This window comes from Canis aureus, chromosome 30 (genome assembly GCF_053574225.1).
Source record: "Canis aureus isolate CA01 chromosome 30, VMU_Caureus_v.1.0, whole genome shotgun sequence".
Lineage (NCBI taxonomy): Eukaryota > Metazoa > Chordata > Mammalia > Carnivora > Canidae > Canis > Canis aureus.
In genome coordinates, this window is record NC_135640.1 from 18,291,501 (window position 1) to 18,315,913 (window position 24,413).

The 24,413-nt window shown below is 33.2% G+C and overlaps 1 long non-coding RNA gene across 1 annotated transcript in view; it reads right to left on the minus strand.

Annotated features, from left to right (window-relative positions):
* The window catches only part of LOC144301763 (uncharacterized), a 305,839-nt gene that overhangs the window by 21,022 nt on the left and 260,404 nt on the right, over nt 1-24,413 (minus strand). The window contains exon 4 of the long non-coding RNA XR_013368566.1: nt 20,250-20,380. This is a non-coding gene — a long non-coding RNA (uncharacterized LOC144301763). The remainder of the gene's footprint in view (nt 1-20,249; nt 20,381-24,413) is intronic.

Consider the following 24,413-nt stretch of genomic DNA (forward strand, 5'->3'; position numbering starts at 1 on the left):
ATAAAAACTGGAGTTTTAGCCTGATTTTGTCTAATGGTGCCCCCACTTCCACCTTTAGGGAAAATTTTAGGATACATTTTAAACATGTTTGTTCTATCTGCACACACCTGCCAGGGCAACCCTACATCAGGTATCATAAGAATAAAGATGGAAAGCTCATGGTCATGAAGTATATCCTCACATCTTTCCTGATTTCCTATACCCATCTTCAAGGCCCTTATAAAAATATTTACAAATATTTCTAGAATATCTATAAAATACATTGCATATTAACATATCATATATATTTATAAATACACTTAAGTATTTATGAAATAGTTATGCTCTAAAGAGACTCGTCCAATGAACAATCAGGGTTGATATTTCCCAGTGTGGCATGTTTACTCCTGAGAGAATCAAGGAACAGCAGGCACAAAGTAAGGACACGTTATGCAAATTGAGGTTGTATCTCTCACTTTTCTCTCTCTTCTCCTCTAGCCCCACAAAGTTAGAAAAGGAAGAATTGAGGCCATTGTACCCTATTCATATTCTAACACTACCTGATCTTGAGAAGGGATCAGTTGCAAAGGATTGTATGAATTGAGGTTGGAACAGTGAGGTGAGCTCAAAGAATCTGTCTTGGGAAGGATTCAATTTCATAGGTCCTTTTGATTTGCTTAGGAGATATGAAACATGGTGAACCTGCGAATGGCTAGAAAATAGAAAAATCTCCCCGAACTGGGAGAAATGGTTTTTCCCCAGGGAAAATATCTTAAAAATTGAGAAGCTGGAGATCATAAAGATTGAAAGTGAGTTACACAGCCTCAACAAGGACATTTAAAGAGCAATACATAGAATACTCTGGGTATATTAACTTAGAGAGTAATTTAGTTTCATTGTGTATTTCTGGAAAACTTTACACAAAAGGTTTAATATTATGAGATTTGTAGACTAGCCTGAATCACTGAAGACAAGGTAAATGAGAGAGGGAGAGAAATCAGATCCATGATGCCTGGATTAAAATTAAATTAAATCCCATTAAAATGCATAGGATAATATTCAAATTTAAATTGAGATATAAACTGAAGGTTTTACATTTGTGTGTGTGTCATGATTTATTTGCATTGAGCATATATATTGGCCTTTGTGATAATAACTCTTTTAAAAATGTCTAATAAAACATAAGATCATTTTCCAAACCAAGTGGGAATAACTGCAGAAGAAAAATATAAGGCAGATATATGAATCTTGGAGTTGACGCAATTTCACTGGGTTCCTAGTACACACTAAAATCTCTATAATAATTACCAGTGTCACTGGTCCTTGCAAAGACAGTATCAGCACTATTACCCAGTATAAATTGAGAGGACCACTTGATCTATCAAAACAAGGTCCTACCTAAATCACTATAGATTATTCTGGAGCAACCAACTGGAAATTCCCTGAATTAAATATAATTTGGACTCATTTACACTGGGATTTAATGTTAAACCAGGATAGGCTATGAGCAAAATCCAATCCAATCATTTTTCTGAAATATAAGAAAGTATTTTGAACCTTGAAAGTTGTGAAAGATGCTTTGTGGAAATATGGCTACCTATCTTTCCAACCCATATAAAATAGCAAACCAAATGTCTGATCAAAATATAGGACTTTTGAAGTTCCATCATGCAAAGAAACAGCCTCTATTCCTTTGGTCTTCATATTTCCTTTCTCTTTGTACATAGCTACATAAATTGCTAGTGTGACCCTGACATCACTTCTCAAATTCCTATTGCAAGTTTGAATTCCCCTGTTGTGCCCTTTGTGTTACATTACTAATAGGCCTAACTACGAGAATGAAAGTGGGTTAGGTTTCTTTACAATTACTCATCTACTAATTCCATCATTGCCCCTGCCATAGAACCAACTGAAGGACTAGGCCAAACCTATCTAAAGGCATAGAAATGTTATCAAAGGCAGCATGGCAGCCTGAGGTCGGTGAAGAATAAAGTTGTAGCAGAAACCGTGAAAATTTTGAGGTACAACTACAAACTAGGAAATGAAAAAAATGTTTTGTTGATTTCTTGGAAGCCAAAAGAAGGAAGAAAGAAGGAGGGGAGGGAAGGGAAGGAAAAGAAGACAGTTAAATTGTTATTAGGATATAAAAATACTACACTGGGATTTCTAGGTAGATAATGATTTGCTTAGAATTCAGAAACAGCCAGAAAAACCTAGACTCTAGGTTATATCTGGCCCACTAGCTATGCGACATCTTTGTTATTTTCTTTTGGAGGATGATACACTTTATGGAGATTTTGTGTGATTTAAGTAAGTCATATTTGAATAATGAGTCCTTCTTATAATAGGCACTCCATGAGCACTAGTTCTCTTACCTATTATAAAAGACTGGCTGGATACATTCTATTTATGCCCTCTTCTTTAGATCATTGGATAATGAAACAAAATTTGTAATGTCTAGCTAGGAACCCATATAAATTTTAAACAGAAAATGGATTTAGGTAGTGTGATAAAGATCTTATGTTAAAAAATGGATAATTAAATCTGAACAGAGAAAAAAATGAATAGACTACTAATGCACATATATTAAGTTATGCCATTAAAACCTAAAATTCTCTCTTATTTTCTAACAACAATTTTGTATCTAACATTATAAAATTTTCATTACCTGTACAAAGAAATTGGGAGCTTTCATTTAAGTACAAATATTTATTTCCTATGTAAAATAACAGCAAACATTTTACAGAAGAGGAGGAAAAAGTTACGATTTTTCTAAGATGCCGGTCTAAGAAAAAATATATTATCAGGATCATTATATAAAAGTAGAGAGATTACTGCTGGGTCCATTCTTCAAAGATCCTTTGCAAGGGCTTGGTAGTGACTCAGAGGATAAAAGTGGGGAAGAGAAGCATGGCTTCACCAAATGGTGCAAAAAAGATTAAGAAGCTCCCATAGACAACCAGATAGGCCATAGTCTCCACTGCTCATCACCACCAAAATTGCCAACATGAAAGAGTATAAATTTAAATTTCTTCCTTGGCTACATGTGTGGTTTGGTTATTTTATTTTGTAATATAATATTTTTTCAAGTATCTCTTTGATTTTCAAATGTGTAAAAATATGTTTTAATATGTTGATTCCTAAACACAGTCATTCTTGGCACTAAACCATAATGCATTAAAAAAGAAAATAAGAAGGTACTCAGTTTTTAGTCAATTACTCATGTATGCTCTAGTAGAGAAGACATGGTCAGCACCTATCTACATGCATATCATACCTCTACAAATTATATTAGAGGTAATCTCATTATTAGAGGTAATAATATTAAGATATGTAACCAAATTAAGAGGATATTGCTTTCATTTATCCATAATTCTTGTATATTTTGTTTCTGTAACAAAATAAATTTTATTACAAATTATTTTTTAGATAGCTAAATGAATGCTTTCTTAGGATGAAAATAATAAATAGAGTTGAAACTTTAAATTCATATTTCATGTTTATTTTTTATACCAAATACTAATTTGTTCAACAGGTCAATTTAATAATAAAGATCTAAGAAATATTTTGCAACCTTATAAAATTATTTATAAGTATCAAGTTGTAGAATAGAGCATAGTATAGAAAAGATTTCCAGTATACTTATAATGATTGAATACTACCCTCAAATGTTGACATCAGTTGCCTGAGCTATTTGAAGTATTTTTACAGTGAGTAAAATTGTTATCTCTCTAGTAAACTATGAAAATATTTCAATAAGGAAACGGATAAGTTACCTAAAACATTTTTTAAAAAAATCTCTCAGGAAAACACCAATAAGAAACAATTGAGAACTAATAAATGATGGAGTACAAACAAGATAAATAAGTACAAGTTTGATAAAGAAATTGTGTTACTATAATTGAAATTTCTAAATTGTATAAAGAAGAATAAAATAATGGAAAGCTTCATCCAAGAGTCCTAAATATTCAGTGAGTCACTAAGCCACTCTGACAATTTTTTCTCATATGTACAGGAAGATATAGATATCTACTGTTTTGCTTCGTGACAATTCTGAGTTTCAAAGGAGGAAACATGTGAAAGTACTTGAGAAAAAGATGATACTGTTTGTTTTCACATTGTTTCTGTGAAGATACAGATACATCTCTTCTTCTGTTATATACAAAGTAGAATGATGAAATTCTCTAGTCCTATCTTCTTTTTCATACTTGATTTAGAAAAAAAATCTTACACTTATAAAGAAGCCAATGCTCCCTACTCACCTATTCTGTAGAAAGAATTCTTCTGTGACTTACATGAAGCATTTAGTTTCAGACATTCTAAAGGTCTTTAGGGAGGTCATAGAGCTCAACCTTTTCATGGCTCTAAGTCTTAGACGATTCACAAATGTCAACATCAGTTTGAGGGGCATTTTAGACAGGTCAGCTATGAGCATAATTTGACATTATGTGGCACTGTGGGATCAACTGCAATTAGATCCTACAAGACTACAACTCTACCTACTGCTACATGCTGCCAGTGAGGGGCACCAGATATTCATAGCAGATAACAACCTGGAGTAACTGTAAGTAAAGGAAATGGAATAAGCAGCTCAAAGTTCCTGAAAGCATTCTTTGGAACAGTCTCTAAAAGAAGTCTTTAAACTAAGTAACTTAACTCTTATAACCATTTCATGACATAGGCATTTTAATCTCCATATTACTAAAGATAAAACCTTTACTAGAAAAGGTAAAATAAGTTGCCTAAAGTTTGTAAAGATAGTGAACAGAAAAGGGAGAATTTGAACCTATGTATATATGTGTCTTAATTAAATTAATCTAGATTGAAAAAATGTAGACGTATATAGCCGAATTCTAAAAATTGCATATTTCCCATTAAAAATAGACATTTAGCAACTGAGAAAAATTTTTGTCAGATGTTGGACAATTTACATTTAGAAAAAAATGATAACTCTGAAAGTCATATATGAAAGAGTTCTAACAGTCAATTAGCAATATTTAATTGAATAAAATGTAATGAAGAAAATACCTACTATAAATAGATACTAGAAATTGCAATTATTTGTAACATTCAAGAAAAAATAAGTTTTAAATCAAGACATTTTACTTGGGTTCCATAAACTTTATCATATGTATTAAAATATTAAAATTCGCTACAAAACTTTGTGCATACATAACTGGTATGGTGAACTCTTTCTGGTGAAAGAGACTTTCTGGTGAAAGAGTTTGTAGCTTTAGTCTTATGCTATTATCCAAGGAGGGGGAATAATTACTTTTGCAAAGACAAAAAACAAAATTGCTTTAAATAAAACACCTACGAGTTGCTTTTTCTTTTACTGAATTACTCCTAAATAATTTAAGGTAAGCAGTCAAGCCATAGAGAAAAATGTGATTTTTACACTTTTTAATGAAAGAATTAAGTATGTAGGCCACTGAGGATTAGGCCTGATTTTCTCCCCTAGGGTAGAGAGTTTACTTAACAGAATACAATGGAGATTCAGTTAACAATGCAAAAAAGTCTGTTTTGATGGTTTCAAATATGGACCTGATATGAAAATTCAGTCATGATTAAATCTAAGGAGTAAAATAAAATCTAGACCTCCAGTCTGATGTGTAAGGAACTTAGAATTGTTATCACATCCTAATAAAAAGTAAAATGCTGAATAAAATGAAAAATGAACAACTCTTTTTAGATCCATGAGAGACAAGTCACAGGGCTAATTGCTATCCACAAGAGATAGATAGGCAGAGTCACAACTTACCAGAGCAGAAACCCACCAGCAGAAACATGGGAACCAGTGAGTGCTAGGGAAAGAAAACTTGAACTGTGATTGAATTGCTGGAGGCTCAATGTGGACAAATTTGAAAGTTAAAAACTCAAGGGAGGACTCAGTCTTGGAGGTAGCAGGGGGAAGGAACACACTTTTATGAGTTTTACTTTCAGAAGAACTACCAGGTTCTCACATGAATACCAGAGAAAAGGCTCCTCATGTTTTAGGCAGGGAAGAGGAAAAAAGGGAAAGTAATCATTTTTAAAGCCAGAGCATTCTGGTTTTTATAACAAGGCCTGCTCTCAAGAGAAACTATTTTACCAGAGCCTAACATATTGGAGTTTTATAAGAGCTTTACCAACCTGGAAGAAGGGAAATACCCAGATCGAGCCCTTTCTGGCCATCCAGTCTCACCAAGGGATGGAGGGTGGGGACAAATTGAGAAGCACTTGTGAAGTTCCAGCTCATAAACACATGCTCACCGAAAGATTGAGATCTGCTCACAGGACAATAGAACACTTCCACTCCACCACATCTTATCATATTACTAAAGGCTTTTTATCAGAGTTCCTTTTACCAAATATACCATGTCTGGCTTTCAACAACAAATTACAAGGCATACTAAAAATAAAAATATATATATAAGAGATGGAAGAATTTTAAGAACTAGATTCTGATATAACAGAGATGTTGGAATCATTGAGTGAGGATTAAAAATCATTATGATTAATATGTTAATGACTCTAACAGAGAATAGACACTGTGCAAGAAGAGATGGGTAAGAAAAAAGATGAAAATTCTAAAGCAGAACCAAAAAGGGAATGCTATAGATCCAAAACATTGTAATAGAAATGAAGAATGCCTTCATTAATAGTCTGGACACAGCTTAGGAAAGAATCTCTGATCTCGAGAATATGTCAATAGAAAACTCAAACAAAAAAAAACAAAGAGGAAAAAGACCAAACTAATGGAAAAGAATATAGAACTATGGAAAAACTGTAAAAGGTATAACATATGGATAATGGGAATACCAGGAGGAGGAAAAAGAAAGAGAAGAAATATTTGAGGTAACCATGACTGAGAATTTCCTCCGAATTAATGTCACACACCAAATCACAGATCCAGGGAGCTCAAAGAACACTAAGCAAAAAAAAAAAAAAAAATTGCTGGAAAAACTACATGTAGGCAAATGTCAGAAAATGACAGATAAAAAATCTTGGAAGATATCAGAGGGAAAAATGAACCTTACCTATAGAGGAAGAGAGGAAGAGAGAAGAGATTTTTATCTAATTTCTCCTCAGAAACCATATAAGCAAGAAGAGAGTGAGGTGAAATATTAAAAATATTGATTTAAAAAAAAATGCACCAGCCTAGGAAATTGTGTCCTATGAAATTATCCTTCAGAAGTTAAGGCTAAATTGAAGACTTTCTTAAGTAAACAAAAATTGAGGGAGTTTGTTGACTTGTAAGAATTGTTTAAAACAAGGACAATGATACAAGTTGGAAATTCAGATCTACATAAAGAAAGGAGGAGCATTAGAGCAGAAAGTGGAGGTAAATAAAACCTATTTTTCTTATTCTTAATTGATATAACAGATAACAGTTTGCTCAAAATAACAATAGTAACAATGTATTTGGTGATTATAACTTATGTATAAGTGAAATGAATGACAGCAATATTATAAGTAGGGAGAAATTAGAAATATTTTGTTATTCTAAAGTACTTGCCCTAACCACCAAGTGGTATGGTCTATTTGAAAATGGACTTGGAATAGTTGTGTATATTACAAACTCTAGGGCAATTACTAAAATGTTTAAAAGAAAGCATAATTGGTGTGCTAATAAAAGGAGAAAAATCAAGTATATTAAATGCTCAATTAAAGTGACAAAAAGCATAAAAAAGTGAAAGATAAAATAGAAATAAAAAACAAGAACAATGAAAACAGTAACAAAATAAATATTAATCCAACTACATCAATAATCACTTTAAATGTCCATGGTTTAAATATTCCGATAAAAGGCAGAGATTGTCAAAGTGGATAAAAAATCAAACCCAACTATGTTATCTACAAGAGACCCACTTAAAATATAGACACATAGATTAAAAGTAAAGAGATGGAGAAAGAAATATCATGAATAACTCTATGATCATAAATTTGATAACCTAAATGAAATGGACCGATTTCTTGAAAAACACAATCTGCCAAAACTCACAGCCAAAAAGAAACAGACAATTTGAACAGGAATATATCTATTAAAGAAATTGAACCAATAATTAATAACCTTCCCAAACAGAAAGCACCAGTCCCAGATGAGTTACTCTGAGTTTGGTGAATTCTACCAAACAACTAAGGAAGAAACTATATCAATTCCCTACAATCTCTTCCAGAAGATAGAAGCAAAGGAAATACTCCTAATTCTTTGTATGAAGACAGCATTACCCTAATACTAAAACCAGATAAAGGCATTACAAGAAAAGAAGACTGGCGGGGGGGAACTATAGATCAATATCTGGTATAAACATAAATGCAAAAATTCTCAACAAAATACTAGCAAATTAAAACCAAAAGAAAATGTATAAAAAGAATTATACACCATGACTAAGTGGTATTTATCCTGGGACTACAAGATTGATTCAACACGTGAAAATCAATTAATGTCATCCATCACAGCAACAGACTAAAGGGGAAAAATCACATATCATCAAAAGACACACAAAAGGCATTTAACAAAATCCAATACTCATTCAGGATCATCTCAGCAAACTAGGAATAGGAGGAAATGTTCTCAACTTGACAAGGAACATCTTAAAAAAAAAAAACTCATAGCTCACAACATATTAATAGTGAGAAGCTAGATGCTTTCCTGATAAGATCAGAAACAAGGCAAGGATATCTCATTTCACCATTTCTTTTGAACATCACACTAGAAGTCCTAGATCATGCAATAAGACAAGAAAAGAAAATAAAAAGTATACAGATTAGGAAGAAAGAAATAAAATTGTCTTTGTAAATAACATAATTGTGTAGGTAAAAAAATCAGACAAATGAAAACAAAACAAAGAGCTCCTGGAACTAATAAGCAATTTTAACAAAGTCACCAGATACAAGGTTGATATATAGGTCAATCACTTTCCTATATACCACTAATGAAAAAAAAAGTTAAATTTGAAATTAAAAACACAATATCATTTACATTAGTACCCCGCAAAATGAAATATTTAGGTACAAATCTAACAAAACATATCTGAGATTCACATGAAGAAAACTACAAAATTCTGATAAAAGAAATTAAAGAACTAAATAAATGAAGAGATATTCCCAAGTCATGGAAAGGAAGGAAGACTCCATATTACCAAGATGACAGTTCTCCCCAACTTGATCTTTAGATTCAACAAAATCCCAACAAAAACATCAGCAAGTTATTTTGTGGATATTGACAAACTGATCCTAAAATTTGTAAGGAGAGGTAAGAGACCCAGAAGAGTCAATACACTACTGAGAAAAAGAAAGGTGGAGGATTGACACCATCTGACCTCAGGACTTACTATTAAGCTATGGTAATCAATATAATGTGGTACTGATGAAAGAACAGAATTTAGATAAATGGAAGAGAATAGAAATTCAAACATATATGGAAAACTGATCTTTGATAAAGGAACAAAGGTAATACAATGGAGCAAAGACAGTCTTTTCCACAAATGGTGCTGGACATCTGCATGCCAAAAAAGAAAAAAATAATCCAAACCTTGCAACCTTCACAAAAATTAACTCAAAATGGATTACAAATCTCACTATAAAATGTAAAACTCCTAGAAGATAAAAGAAAATCTAGATGACCTGGGTTTTGTGATGATTCTTTAGATATAACGCCAGAGGCCCAGTTCATGAAAGAAATAACTGATAAGCTTCCTGAATTAAAATTAAAACCTCCTGGCCAGTGAAAGACACTCCCAAGAGAATCAGAAGACAAACCACAGTCTGGGAGGAAATATTTGCAAATATTTTCAAATATCTGATAAAGGACTGTAATCTAAAATATACAGAGAACTCTAAAAACATAACGAAAAGAAAATGAACAACCTGATTAAAAAATGAGGAAAATATTTCAACAGGGACTTCATCATAGAAGGTATCCAGATGACACATAAGCATATGAAAAAAAGTGTTCAATATCATATGTCATTAGAAATTGCAAATTAAACTGACAATGATATGTCACTACACCCCTATTAGAATAGCTGAGATCCAGAACATTGACAACACCAAATGTCTTTCAGTAGGTAAATGGATAAATAAACTGTATAATTCCAGACATGTAGTGCTAAAAAGAAATTAACTAATATATTTATCCATGAAAAGACATGAAGTAACCTTAAACACATATTGCATATTAAGTGAAAGAAGCCAATACAGAAAGGCTACATGTATGATTTAAACTATATGACAGGGCAGCCCCGGTGGCTCGGCAGTTTGGCACCACCTTCAGCTCAGCGTGTGATCCTGGAGACCCGGGATCAAGTCCCATGTCAGGCTCCCTGCATGGAACCTGCTTCTCCCTCTGCCTGTGTCTCTGCCTTGCTCTCTCTCTCTATATATCTGTCAGGAATAAATAAATAAAACCTTTTAAAAAAATAAATAAACCATATGACATTCCAAAAAAGACAAAGCTATGGAGACAGTAAAACGATAAGTGGTTTCCAGGGGTCAGTGGGGAGATAGAAATGAATAGTTAAGTCACAGAAAAGTTTTAGGGCAGCAAAAACTATTCTATAGGGTATTATGATGATGGATCTTCAATGATCTGTCAAAACCCTTAGCATTGGATCCCTGGGTGGCTCAGCGGTTTAGCACCTGCCTTCGGCCCAGGGCATGATCCTGGAGACCCGGGATGGAGTCCCACATCGGCTCCCTATATGGAGCCTGCTTCTCTCTCTGCCTAGGTCTCTGCCTCTCTCTCTCTCTCTCTCTGTCGCTCATGAATAAATAAAAAGAATTTTATTAAAAAAAAACCCTTAGAAAGAATATACAACACCAAGAGTGAACCCTAATACAAACTATGGACTTTGGGTAATAATGTGTCACTGTAGGTCAATCAATGATCATAAGTGTACCATTCTGTGTAAGGTATAGATAGTGGTGGAGGCTCTGTAGATATGGGGATAGGATGTATCTTTCACTCAGTCTTGTCATGAATCAAAAAAAGGTTCTAGGGGGCACCTGGGTGGCTCAGTGATTGAGAGTCTGCCTTTGGCTCAGGTCATGATCCTGGGGTCCTGGGATCGAGTTCTGCATCACGCTCCCTGTGGGAGCCTGCTTCTCCCTCTGCCTATGTCTCTGCTTCTCTCTCTGTGTCTCTCATGAACAGACAAATAAAATCTTAAAAAAAAAAGTTCCAAAAAATAAAGTCGATTTTTTAAAGAATCTGCATAAATTTAAGTCTAGGGATACACTATGGAGACTCAACTAAAGTAGAACCTCAACAGCAGGGATAGCCTCAGAAAGCTGAGAAGAGAGGAAATACATTAGGCTTGATGAGCAGCAAGCACAGCAGGAAGGGTTGTTCTCTTCAAACATATAAATACGACAAGCCCACCAAACTCTAAATAATCGTCACAGTTACAGACTAAAAGACAGTTTTCCAAAGTCTTAGTAAAGAAAAAACAAATCAGTCTTTTAAGTTAAAAGCATGAAAGTCTACCAAATTCATAAACGGCAGAATGATTATGAAGAAAAGCTATGCAGATACTTCTGTATCGCACAGAGATCTAAACATGCACGAACATCCCGTGTTTGACTTTTATTTACCCTCTATAATTGTTTATCTGTTCCTATCAGGTCTCTGGCTTTGTTATCCTTTCTATTCTTATGGAAGTTTTGAGAAGATGTCATGTTATGGAGCTATTTTGAAAATAAGGAGGGATTCTATCATCAAATGATCCCTTTTAAAATAGATGTATTCTTTGGGGTGCCTGGGTGGCTCAGGTCATGATCCTGGAGTCCTGGGATCCAGCCCAAGTCATGCTTGCTCAGCTGGGAGCCTGCGTCTCCCTCTCCCTTGACCTCTCCCCCTGCTTGTGTGCTTGCTCTCTCTCTCTCTCTCTCTTTCTCTCTCTCCCTCTCAAATAAATGGGTAAATCTTTAAAAATATTTATTATTTAACTTTATCATATATTTATGAAAAGTATTTGTTCTTCAAACAAGTTCTGATACTACAAAGCATGAAAAGCTATTTAAATATAGAAATTTTTAAATATAGAAATATTCTCATTATGCTACTTTTTCAATAAGAAAACATTTTTTATTCATAATGTATATACTCCTGTACAGCCTATAATGTGAACTCAGAAGATACATAAAAATTAGATTGCACAGGGGCACCTAGGGGTACAGTCAGTTAAATGTCCACCTCTTGACTTCAGCTCAGGTCATGTCTCAGGGTCTTGAGATCAAGCCCCTCTTTGAGCCTTGAATAGGAATAGTGGAGAGTCTGCTTGAGATTCTCTCTCTCCCTCTCCCTCTGTCCCTTCCTCCATGTGTGCACACATGCTCTCTCTCTAAAATAAATCTTTTTTTAAAAATTAGATTGTGCGATAAAAGGCAAAAATTTAGTTTAACTCAAGAAAAGAGAAAAATGTAAATAGGCTTTGTGAACTTGTAATAAATCATATACAAATATAACTGCAAAGGATATTTTTTACATGTCCTTCCCATTAATGACTCAGTCTTCTTTGCTGTTGTCTACCTCCATTTATCTTTTTCTGTTATTCCTTCCTCAATACATGGCTCGAAACCTAATATCTCAGAGAATTTTCTTCTTATTCTTTTCTGACATTTATCAGCCTTTTACTTTCAGTCTACAATTTACTCTTTTTGGGGATCTTTAACAATAAGTGTCTCTGCACACTTGGACATGCACATGTGTTTTTGCACACATGCATGTTTTCACGTGAGTGTTAGCCAAATAACTTATCAGAGGACTACTTCTAACTTATTGCCATATCTCTTACAACAGGGCTCCAACATAAAGGAAAAGCTGAATAAATGTTGCTACGCCACTGACTTTTGTAACAATGACTTTAATTATTAGAATAAAAACATAATTAGCACTAGTAGATGACATTAGGGTTTAACAAAAGCTTTCAGATACACCAGCTCATATGATTATTGTTTTATAATACATGGTCTGCTATAGTTTATCTATTGATAAAGTGTATAATAACAATTTGTATTTAACCTTGAGGTGTGAGGTTTCTTTAACATTTATGTATGAACATATCCTGGGAATTCATAAGATTTCAAACTGATAATTTATCATTTGGAAGGTTGCTCAGCACTTCCATTATTCTTCTCTGCTTAAAATATGCCTAGTATGTATACCACCCTACTCCTATTCTGTTTTTTAGTTGACTCTTTTTTGTCTTCCACCCTTGGGTAACAAAGATTTCAATTTTTTTTTAAGATTTTATTTATTTATTCATGAGAGACACAGAGAGAGAGGCAGAGACATAAGCAGAGGAAGAGGAAGAAGCAGACTTCCTGCAGGGAACCTGATGCAGGACTCGATCCCTAGACCCAGGATCATGCCCTGAGCTGAACGCAGACACTCAACTGCTGAAGCCACCTAGGTGTCCCTAAAAATTTCAATTTTTAAAAGCTCAAATTGGACTATACTGTAAATCCTCGCACTTCCTTTTACTCCTAATAGGCTTTTGATAGTAAATAGAATAGTCAGTGGAGAAGGTAGGAAAATCAACACATTTGCCTAGGCCTCAAGAGAGGTCATCTAAATGGAAAACTTAGAATAGGCTTATCTAATGGCAAAAGCTAGCATTTGATGAGAGAAAACAACAACAACCAATTGGGTATAGCTGGAGAAAATATTTTCAAAAATTAACCTGAAGGTATTCTATAATTACTAATAACTGTTAGGGAATCCAGAACTATAAGTAATACATCAGGAATATTTTTTAAATGGTCTTCTATTAAATGGGATAGAAAATTCTTAAAATTCACTTATTTGGCCCACACTAAGAACTATAATTTTTAAAACTCTTGCTTAAAAAAATTAGCAAGGGAGATAAATGGAGTAATGTTTATACATAGTTTAATACATTACCTGAATAAAGGTTTTATTTATGTTCAAAGTTAGATCCAGAGGTTAGTCTATAATGTTGACTTAGAGTTGAATGCTTTATTGTAAGAAAGTAAAAGAAATGTTGTGTCATGCACATTTTTTAACATCAGATCCCCTCAACCAGTGAAGATATATATTTGGAAGAGGAAGGGAGGACAAAGCAGAAATGTGGGTGTCAGAAGATGAAAGTCTGAACTATTTTAAAGAATAATAATGTCTAATATTCACATTATTCTTAAATTTCTGTTTGTTCATTTGTTAGAATAGTTAATATTACATTTCAAAATTCAAAAGATACTATTTTATTTTTGCTTTTTTACATAAATGATAAAATACAATCTCTATTTTACTAAACTGATTATTATTTAATAACAAATGTGGGGAGTTCTTCATATATCAGTATAACAAGGAAAAAAAAATGTCCCTTTTTCTTCTAAATGGCTTTTTGAATACGTGTAATGTTTTTACGCCATTCTCTATGAATAGACTTTGTTTTGTTAAGTCCTTTGACCCTCATAAAAACACTACTCACTAAGCAGCTTGGTACATATTATAATTTTGCCCACAAACACACTTAGGCATAGCATAAAGCCCTAGAAGTGGAAGTGCTGCATCAAATGTATGCACATTTTTACCTTTGCAGGATATTGACTAGTTATCCTTCTACAGAATTATACCAATTTAAACCTTCACAAATAATATATGAAAATGCTTGTTTTTTCACATTTTTGCCAGCATAGTGGATGATTAAGATTTTGGGTATTTGCCAAACTTCTCAATGCAAATAGCACAACAGAATAGTTCTAATTTGTAATTATCCTATGACAAGTGTTATTGAGAATGTTTTCATGCTTAAAAATCATTTGTAATTTCTTCTCTGCTCACATGTTTTGCCCATGTTATTCTTGGTTGTTGGAATTTTTCTTGATTTGCAAAAGCATATCAATGAGTTCAAAATATCCTTCTAATCCTTCCTCAAATTTTAATGTCTTTTGACTTTCTTTTGGGTGCTTATTGCTAAGCAGAACTTTTTATAGGAACTGAAATTCATTTTTATTTATTTATTTATTTATTTATTTATTTATTTATTTATTGCTTTGAAAACCATCTATATTCCATCATTTAAAAAATTTTTTTCCCATGGGCTGAGTGGGTGATGGGTATTGAGGGCACTTAATGTAATGAGCACTGGATGTTATATGCAACTGATGAATCAGTCACTAAATTCTACCCCTGGAATTAATAGCATACTATGTGTTAACTAAATTGAATTTAAATAAAAATTTTTTAAAAAGGAGAACACTTGTGATGAGCACTGGGTGTTATATGTAAGTGTTGAATCACTAAATAATAAGTAAATAAGTAAATGAACTTTTTTCCCCATTTTTCCCTAGAATTTTTCCTAGAGCATATTTAGTGCAAGATATGTTTTAGCACCAACTTAATTTTTTTTCAGGATTGCTACCTTGTTATACATTTTTGATAACCCAATCTCTACTAATTAAAAATGACAGTTTGACATATGTTAATTTGTCAAACATATATAGGCCTATTTTTAAACTTTATATTCCTTTCCATTGGTATATATCCATTTCAGCACCTTGCCTCCATCTAATCAATATTAAATGAAAAGTGTATTACAGGAGTGTTTATACCTCATTGGTCTTTATCTCTCAATTTTCCAATTCACTTTTTCTCTTTTGTTTTGTCATGTGGACTTTATAAAAATAAAACTTTTTAATTTCTAATATTTTTATTGAGATTGCTTTGGATTTATAGATTAATTTAGGGGCACTAAATCTATTTAATGATGTTGAGGCTTCTTCTACAAGGACATGGCTCACCATTGCATTTAAGACATGTTTTACATTCCAGAATACCATCTTCAAGTTTTATTTATTTATTTATTTATTTGTTTGTTTATTTATTGATTGATTTTATTTTTAAGATTTTATTTATTTATTCATGAGAGACACAGAGAAAGAGAGGCAGAGGGAGAAGCGGGCTTCATGCTGGGAGCCGGATGTGGGACTCGATCTCGGGAATCCAGGATCACGCTCTGAGCTGAAGGCAGACGCTCAACCACTGAGCCACCCAAGCATCTCTCAAGTTCTTTTTATATACATTGCGCATATTTCTTGTTATTCTCAGGTATTATATTTTATTTAGTGGTTAACTTCAGAATGGAATTTTTTTTCTATTATAGCCTCTCACTAGTATGTTATATATATGATGGCTATCGATTTCTGTATATTAATTTTATATTCAGATACATCTGAATTCTTTAAATCTGTACTTGTTTAATTGTTTCTTCAAGATTCGCCAAGTAGAAAATACCGAAATCAACAAATAATATAATAATTTTACATTCTCTTCAAAAATGTTTTATTTGTATTATCGTCATCTTTTTTGTTTGTATTGACTATATTTCTGAGGTGTGGATGCCCTTCCAAAGCAAAAGCAAAATTTTTTAAAAAGTAAATAATAAACACCCCGAAGTCATTAAAAATATATAAATTTAAATTCCTAAGAAAGTTTAGGATAGTGAAACTACCATAAAGAAAGTCACAAGACATATTGAAAAATGATAAAATTATTTTATGCTCATTATAGAAGCTCAACAACTGGGTAGAAAAAGTTGTGAGGATATAGTTCACAGAAAAAAATAATTATTCTAAATACAAAAAATGCTCAATATCACTTTTCACTTGATAATTAAAAATTAAAACTATCCTAACTACAATTTCTAACCTAACAGTTTGACATTCTTTTAATAAGGATGTAGAAAAACAAGTACTTTCACATGTTGCTAGTGACGGTTAAGGAACACCATATCAAATTTTTCTTTTCCCTAATTCATGTGGAAATAATTTTATATTTAAGGTTGAGGTAGATGCATTTTACCACTTTATAACATTCATCTACTACATTTTATTGAGAGTTTCTATCTAAAATGGGTGTTGAATTTTATCAAATGCCTTGTCAACACACTTGCTGATTATCTGGTATTCATTACTACCATCACAGCAATGAAGATATCATATATCAAAGCCTTCAGTTTAGAGTGAAAGCGGTGCTCTGAAGAAAAATTCTAACAATCAATAATTACATTAATAAACTAAAAAAGGAAATAAAAGAGCTATAACGCCAATACATGGACTATCCCTTACTCAATGGGCCTAATACTGACCAAGAAATAAAAAGGGTACCCCTATATCAAAGAATTTTTTTCATAGATGATATTATGCACCTGTTACTGAAAGCCTCCAAACTATTCATTTTTGATATTCCAATGCTTTGCCTCAATTCCTTTCCTCTAATTTTGTTTCTTTTTATATATAATTGTTTTACAGTAGGTTTCTGATTAATATGATAAAAATAGTATATTAACATGAAGTCATTATAATATATCACCTACTAAATCAAGTTTCAAGTTTATAGTTTATTTCCTGTTTGCTCACCCTATAAAATTAGAAAATTCATATTTCCCTTGGCCTACTTCACTGAAGTGGTCCTTTGCTTTTCTAGAGACTTTTTTAGACTACTTGCCAGCCCTCTCTCCACTTTCACTAACTAGTACATTTTTAGCACAACCCTTTGCCATGACAATCACTTCTGTCCTGGTGCAGCATAAAAGTCCAGGTAGTGAAACTCTTGACACAGAAGTTCCTGAATGAAAAGTACCTGGTAATTAGAGTGCAGCTTCTTAGGTACGTCAATGTTGATAAATAAACCCATCTAGTATAATATTTCCACATGAAGTATAATAATTTGTATTTTACTGTCCTTAAAGTTTTAACATTCTGTTATTTAGAGGTTTATTTTCTTGGTTGACTTTTGGGTTTTGTTTGTTCATTTGTTTTTTGAATGTTGACTTTCCCCATTCCTCTGAGGTGGAAAGGAAAATGAGAATATCATCTTGAGAACTTTCCATTATATGATAATCACGCTCCTGATTTGTAGCAGAGCTTACTAAAGAAGAGTAAAAACTGGGATGCCTGGGTGGCTCAGCAGTTGAGCATCTACCTTTGGCTCAGGGAATGATCCCAGAGTCCCGGGATCAAGTCCCACATCAGGCTCCCTACATGGAGCCTGCTTCTCCCTCTGTCTGTGTCTCTGCCTCTCTCTCTGTTTCTCTCATGAATAATTAAATAAAATCTTTTTTAAAAAAAGAGTAAAAACATTCACAGTGGCAGATTATGAGTAATAAAGTGCTAAATTTAGAATAGTCCTAATATTGTTGTCTTGCCATGAATATACTGTTTATGTGCAACATAACCCATCAAGGTTTCATTTATTCCTGAACAATCTAACTGGCATTACAAATAACCAAGGGGTTGGTTCATTCTCTATTAACAAGATGCTACTGAATAACCTTCAGATAAAGCTTTAGATAAATCTATTTATATTTTTGGTTTATAGGTGATGCAATCAGTTCAAATGGTAGAAGTAGTATATTCATATAAAAATCATTATAATGCATCATCTACTGATTTGTTAAGAGGTCAAAGCTTTCTTAAACTGAAAGAAAGTAATTCCTTGTGGTTTATCTTGCTTTTAGCGTCTGCTATTTTCTGGATTTAAGTCATCCATCACCATATCTATTTTAAAAGTAGAGGCTTTTAAAGGGTCTCATGATAAATGCCTAATATTGATATTTAGAATGAAACTAGGAATATAATCTCATCTATCTCGCTCATTGTTTTATAATTGCACAGTGTATGGCACTGAAGTAAAACCCAATTATAACTTCTGTTCTAATTTCCAAAGCCTTTTCTAACATGAGATACAACCTGACTGTTTATCCAAACCAGGTGATCAAACACATCAACTAGACCAGAATCCCCTTCAAGTGCTGCCCACTCTGTTTTCACACTGCTTTCAAAGGTATGTTGTTGTGTTTACACAGACCTTGTATTTAAGGAAGAACTAATTATGGTGTCTGTGATTAAAACTGCAGAATTATAAGCAAACTCTCTAAATATTCAGAACCCTAAAAAAAAAAACTCCTTTATAGAAATTTTCAGTACATATTTGTTAGATTTTATGTAAGTTACATGATCCAGAATATTTTTACCTTGTAACAACAACCATAACAAAATAACACTATTCTATGTAAACTAGAGGGATTCGGTAATTTCTTAGTTACAATAGTAGCATTTTAGAAAGATTCTTAGGGCTTTAGAGCATGATCCTTTCAAAAGAGACTCTCATTCACAAAACATGGCAAAGACACAACTAGCTTTAATGCCATCTCCATGCCTCCTAAGACCCACCACTAATGTAAGGGAAAGTATAGCACAAAAGCAGAGTTAAGAGCTACAGTAATACCTCACCACCCCAGAAAGGGAAATGCAAACTTCAGTGCTAGAGAAGCCTACTGGCATTGTCTCTAAACTCATAGCTTCAGAAAGTGAGCTCATTTTATACACAGACCTAGAAGAGATCAAACTTCATCATAACCCAATAGGGATTTAGTTAGAACGATAATATAGAGATAAGTACCTAAGTAAAAAGAGCAGCCAATCCAAAAAAAAAAAAATTATCTTTGTCTTTATTTCAAGTATAAAATAAAACTGTACTTTTTAGTGGCAACACTAGTATGGGTAATTTGATTTAATTGAGGAATCTACCTCACAGGCTGCTTCATTTGCAAATTCAGAACTAAAAATAAACCCTCACTGCCCGGATAAAGCATTCAGCAATAACTGCAATGAGTTATGGAAAAGGAATTGCCAGTGGACTAAAGGGTAAAGGACAGAAAAATTATATGCTCCCCAAACATTATTCTTTGATGTGCCTTATCCTTTTTGCTACAGTTTGCAACAAATTTCAAATCTGTATCTTAAATCTATAATAATTTTTATAATGTGACAGGAAAACCCAGATCTCCTGAAACAAAATTCTCACTAGTTTGTATAGTACATGGACACATGTTTAGCTGCCTATTATCCTACAGATGACCATGTTGTGTGCAGATGTTATGTTTACTATGACTGTTCCAAACTAGCTGTCAAGTTATTCTGAAACCTTCTGTAAGTATATTAGTAATAAGTGCATTTTTTTTCATGTTCACATGCTTAATTGTATACCCCAAATAAGTTGTAGTAGTTGTCCTAATTTGACCTGGAAATATATAGCATCTTGATCCATGTTCTTTTCATTGAGCATTTATTTTTACTAGTGGCATGTCAAGGACACAAAAGTTCCTTCTCACAGAAATAAAAACCACATCCAGATGGTCAAAGTCTCTTCCAGGAGAGTATGGTTAACAGAAATACAGAACAACCAAAAAAAAATCATGCTTTGTCAAAAGAAACCTTCTAGCAAATAATCAAAATACATCTGATCCAACACAACCTACCTGATATGTCTTTCCCCTCATCCTGGTGTTTGGCCAGCTTTTTGGCTGTTGGAAGTACCAGGTCTCTTGTTTCCAAAGAGCCGCCTGTGTTGGCCTGTCTTTCAGACTCTCATGTTGCAAAATCTGAAATTCTGTTGCAATAAACACCAGATTTCAAAGGAAAAGCAATGGAAATTGTGCAGAGATGAAACTTCATTTTTATAGCAACAGTCAGCAGTAGCATGATTATGTGTCTAAACAATGCCTCTTCTTCCAATATAATATTAGACTGAGAAAGACCTGTAGTTTATTAGTGCAGAAGCAGGCACTGATTTTCAGGGTACCTTTAGGAAAACATATTTAGGCTTTGGAGAAATAAAGGGTTGTCATCTCTATAAACACAACAAATGTATCCTTTGAATCCCTCCTGAAGGAACCATATGCAAACAGATAACTTTAGAACTGCATTATTCTACAGTAATGCTCAGCCAAATTCGGTTGAAAAGTATTTGGGCAAAAGAAGGGTAACCCTGACACAAACATAAGCAATATGCTTCACAAGCTAACAATTTTAAAATATAAGTCAAATGAGAGCACAGTATTTCAGGAATATTTTTTTTCTCTTGATGTTCATTTCGTTTAAATTAGGAATGATGGCCTCAAATAACAGTACCTCATGAATTAGTTTTCTTGGTCTTTTCTCATGGACATCTTCATTAACATTCTAATATATGTAATTTTCAAGGTGTAGGATACAATGTTTAAGGAAGACTAAGGAATTAAAATACCAAAAATTCAGAGAAATGTTCAGAAACAGTTGATAAAAGCAGAAAGAAAGACCCAGGGCACCAAGGAATGTAACACGTTGCTTACGGGAGAATGTCCTTTACATTTCAACTCACTAACTTTTCTCTAGGTCTCTATTCATTCTTTCTTGATTTTACAAGGTCAGGACTCCCGTGACCTAATTACTATAGAAGTGAAAGCTCTCAAATAGATATTCATCATCACAGAAAGGTAGAGCTTAAAGAGTAATCATTTCAGTCCACCTATTTTCAGATGAGGAAGATGAAGTTTGAACTGGTTAGTGATTTGCTCCAAAGTGATGGCTGTCCTGCATCAATATGGGGAATAAAATCCAGGTTCATAATTGTCAAGTACTCATGCTTTTTCTAGCATACTACAATTTAACTTTCTACAGTAAAAATTTCTTCAATATTCACCAAGATTCTTCAAGATGGAGTGGATTTGGCAATATTTAAACTAACTTTATAGCAAATTATGAAGATAAATCAGAGACCTGACTGAATCAAGGTTGGATAACATATTCATATATATAATTATATATGTAATTTTATATACATACAGATATATATATGGTGATTGATATGATATTGATATTCTAATATAAATGTTTATCCTGGGTGACTACCTGACATTGGTATTCAGCCAGGTGAACTGATTATGGAATATGATTCCTATAAAAAAATGATGGTGGACCATCTCATAATAGTTACTCTGGAGACAACCAATTCTCAAACGGTGGTTGGTAGAGATGCCATGTGGATTTTATCTTATTTTCCCTCAGAATTCACTCTTTCAGTTTTTTTCTTTTTTACACTATCTGCCATGAATTAACTATTAGTGACCTTTGGGAATAATAATATTACTTTTATTTTGTCTGTTTTCCTAATCTTCAAGAAACTGGCAAAACTATTTGGTATATTTATTCCTGGTTGGCTGTCATCTTAGGGATTCTCCACTGGACTTCCATGCCTTCCTCATTCCCAGTCTAAAACCAGGTGTATGGGAGTCAATTTGATTGTACTGGGGTGTTGGGGTGAGCATGGAGATCATCAACAGCATACATGCAAGACACTCTGTAAAAACAGTCCAAAGTGTCAGTCACCTCTTACAGTGCACAGCAAGATGGAGTATCTACTTCTAGTTTTTTTTAAATAATAGTAAAAGATCGGTTTTGTTTTTTTTCCTCTAAAGGAAAAAATAGTATCAGAATAATTGGATGGTTATAAAATATAAATTATTAAGACTTATTTGGGGGACAAATACAAATATTAACAGATTGTGATGGATCATAACCTGCTGAGTCAAACCTGGAACCAAAAAAATTCAGATCACTAGAGTATAAACTTTTAATCTTGAATTTACAATCAGTGAGTTAGAAAAATACATGGTTTATTTTTACATAATTTATAAATACCAATTTTATGGTATTTATTAATTTAATTGCTAATTTAAAATTTTAAAAAGATCTATTTGTATGCCTTGATTTTGTTCATGAAATGAATCCCTTCTATAAAAGAGTCACAAAACTTGAATTAATATTCCTGTCAGAGCAAATCCAATTCAATGATCAAACTGTTTCACTGTCAAGTGTAGTGTCCACTCTGAGGTGAGAACCTCCTGATAGGACCATGGTAATGACTTCCTTTCAATCCATAGCCCTTCCTCCCCCTTCATCCATCACTTAAATAATGTAGTAGGGAATTACAGTTGCATTGTTAGTCAGTAAAAATTATAAAGTCATATAAAACTCCAAATTAAAATTGGCTAAAATCCAGGGACATCACAAGACAAGGGCTGACATTTTAGCCCATCACAGGGTAATGAAACTTTAATAGTTTTGAAATATTCACCAATTGATTTCTTTGATAAACAGAATAATAAATCAATCAATCGGGTAATATTGCCTGTAGATCAGTACAGAAATCACATGCATTAGTTTCACCTTAAGAAAGGTGCAAATTGGGGATGCCTAGGTAGGCTCAGTTGGTTAAGGGTCCAACTCTTGATTTCAGCTTAGGTCGTGATCTCAGGGTCATGAGATTGAGCTGTAAATTGGGCTCTGTGCTCAGCACGGAGTCTACTTGTGCCTCTCCCTCTGCTCCTCCCCCTTGGGCTCACTCTCTCTCTCAAATATTTCTTTTAAAGGTGCAAATTATTTTCTTCCAACTTTTTATCCAAATGTAGACTTTTTAAAAAAATTTCATTGTTTACCATGCTTGTTTTGGTTAAGCTATTCACAGAATTACCATTAATGTGAGAAAGTAAAAAGGAGTGTTCTGGTGGGTCACTGAGACTCTTCTGTTGCAGAATGTGTATCCTGGACCCTTCAGTGAGGCAGTGCAATCTGGAGGTTATTAAGGGCCTTGACCTAAGCTTTAATATGAAATAGCTATATGTCTATTTTCATCACTGAGCTTTGATTTCCTCATCACTAAAGTGGGAATTATAATAGTACCTATCACATTAGCCTGTTCTAAGTACTACATGTTTTAATACATGTACCACAATTGGCAGAGAGCTCAGTTCATAGTAAGCCCTCAATAAATGTTAGATTTTGTTTTTTTAGTATATTTATTATGACAAAAGTGATATAAGTCTTGTTAACATCCATCACATACGTAGAAACGTTTTTCCTTATGATGAGAACTTTTACTTTTTTTGCAACTTTCAGTATTATTAACTACAGCTGCCATGTTGTACATTATATCCCCATGACTTAATTATTTTATAACTAGAAGATTCTACCATTTGACTCCACCCATTTGAAAAGATATCTGCACCTCTATGTTTATTGCAGCTTTATTTACAATAGCCAAGATATGAAAGCAACCCAAATGTCTACAGATAGATGAATGGATTAAGAAAAATATCTATAATGGAATATTACTCAGCCATAAAAAAGAAAAATGTCTTGCCACTTGCAACAACATGGATGAACCTAGAGGTTATTATGCTAAGTGAAATAAATCAGAGAAAGAGACTGTATGATTTCACTTATATGTGGAATATATAAAAACAAACAAACAAAAAAGCAGACTCTTAAATACAGAGGACACATGGTAGTTGCCAAAAGGGAAGTGGTTGTGGGGGGTTGGGCAAAATAGATGAAAAAGATTAAGAGGTTCAAACTTCCAGTTATAAAATAAAGAAGTCACAGAGATAAAAAGTACAGCATAGAGAATATAGTCAGTAATATTGTAATCACATTGCATGGTGACAGAAGGTAACTACATTTATCATGATAAGCACTGAATAATATATACAATTGTCAAATCACTATGCTATATACCTGAAACTAAAAACATAAAAATATATAAATTTAAATTTGGTGGCATTAAAAAAAATCCCCAATCCATAGATAGAACAAATTGGTCGTTG